We start from the raw sequence: 2,328 nt of genomic DNA, 5'->3' as shown, positions 1-2,328 counted from the left end.
CGTGGAGCCATCACATGCCAAGATATCATCGCCGCCGGCTCGTAATCAGGTTAGAAGCCTCCGGCTACGTTTGAATCGTACGCACCTACGCATTGGTTAGATAAATCGGAGCTCGAGGCCGGGGCCTGGTGGATTGTGGTCGGCTTTTGCGTCGCCGCGGTTGGGCGCGGCCGTTGTGGCTTGCTGGAGGTAGGAGAAGCTCTCTGGGCCGTGGATTGGCCGATGAACGGATGAGATTTGATCATGTCCGATGGTGATCCAGTGCGTCCGCTCGAGATCGTGCGGCTGTGAATTGAGTTAGGTTCCATAAAATCGGGACGGTAGGATAGGGATCTAACGGCCCGGATGGCATTCCAGTTCAAGCGGGGAAGATTTAATCTGTACCCTTGTTTCCTGATCGGATGGCCAGTACTCGTCCATACCCCTTCGGCCTGGCCTTTTTGCACATGAGCCCCTGATTAAAGTAGGAATTAACCCGCCGTCCTCGGGCGGTGTTCACTGAGTCTTAAGAACTTTTATGAGTTAGACCCTGTTGTTCTCTGTTTTTGTGCGCGAGATCTAGGGAGCAGTGAAAATAAATAAATAATTATAGAAAATGATTTCAAGTATATAAATAATTCCAGAAACTCATTTTATTCATAAAAAATTCATATGTGGTCCAAATTAACCCATTCTAGTTCCTATAATTTTGTATTAATTATGTTTATCCCTTGGTAACACTGTTTTAACATGAAAGCCATATTAAAATTAATATCCTATTTAATATGTTATCCAACACTTAAAACTTCATAAATTCATAACTCCTTCATTTTAATTCCGATTTGATCCGTTTAAGTTGCGTTAGTCTCGTAGCAACGCGTAGATCATTATTATGCCATATATTATTATGTTTGGTGCGATGTTGATTTTATCTATACCATGTTTGTTTGTATTGCTACGACTAGCGCGAGGACACGTGTCATCTGAAAGGCAAGTTGGTACCTGGAATCTCAAGTGTCAGGCAAGTTGTGCCCTTGATCACTTACTTTTTCCCAGCCATGTTCTTATTAATTATAATGATCTGCATAGGTTAATTTTGATGGGACCCAATAGGTTACCCCAGTTTTGGCTATCTTTATACCTTGTTTTGCCACTGAAATATTTTTTGGGTAGTACTTGCTATCGCTTATTGTGGTTTTGGGTATGAAGATACACTATTAATTACTACACTTTTATTATCTTTTTATTATTAATGTTCATGTTAAGATCATTATGTTAATGGGAACATGGAGCGACCACCCGGGAAAACAGTGCTACCACAAGGGTATAATGGGACGCCCTTGGCTGATTAACTAGGAAAGCTAGTGGAGGTCTTCCTTACCCGAAAGGGGCAAGGGCAGTAGGGGAGTGGTCAGTGTAGGGAGGTCCTTGGGTTGATTTTGCTGCGATGGCGGTCAGGCAAGAACCCTGCATTGGAGCTTCCTATAAACTGTAGCGGGATTTCTGAAGCTAGTGGAACTTTGTAAAGGCCTCGTAGTGTTACCCTGCCTCGCCTCCTCGGTAGAGGTGTATGGGATTGGCCATCTCTTGGCAGATGGGTAACATGACTTGTGGGTAAAGATGCGCAACCTCTGCAGAGTGTAAAACTGGTATACTAGCCGTGCTCACGGTCATGAGCGGCTCGGACCCTCACATGATTAATTATGGAACTTAAATTCAATTTGACATTTGCATCGCATTTGGGATTATTTTACTATTACTTTTCTTTACTATTATTAAGGTTTGGTATTTACTTACACTTAGTAATTGCTAATAAATTTTTGACCAACTTATAAAAGCAATGCTCAGCCTCAGCCTTTATTTCCTTGATCAGCCTTACACTTCATGAACTCCCACCTTTGGTGAGTTCATGCCACATTATTCCCCACGACTTGTTGAGCTATGAACGTATGTGAGCTCACTCTTGCTGTCTCACCCCCCCCCCCACAGGAGAAGAACATGTGGTTCAAGTGGAGCCAAGTATCGAGGAGTTCGATTCGATCTAGGTGGCGTCTCCCAGTCAGCTTTCTGGCGCCAAGGATAGATTTTAGTTCCTGCGATATTTATCTCTTATTTTGTAAGACTTCTGCTATGTAATAAAGTACTCTGATTATAATGTGACATTTATCTCTATACACTCTGTTATTATATATGTTGTCTTCTTTGGCGCGTGTATGAGATGCACCCGACTTTGTTCCTTTAAAACCGGGTGTGACAATACTCATATTGCCTTTTGCTCTTCGTTGACAATTTTGGTGAGGCAATGGGATTAAAGGGCCAAGATTGATCCCGTTTTGGTGCTTGATGCCA

The sequence above is a fragment of the Zea mays genome, chromosome 5 (assembly GCF_902167145.1).
Source record: "Zea mays cultivar B73 chromosome 5, Zm-B73-REFERENCE-NAM-5.0, whole genome shotgun sequence".
Lineage (NCBI taxonomy): Eukaryota > Viridiplantae > Streptophyta > Magnoliopsida > Poales > Poaceae > Zea > Zea mays.
Note: the sequence above shows the minus strand (reverse complement) of the source record.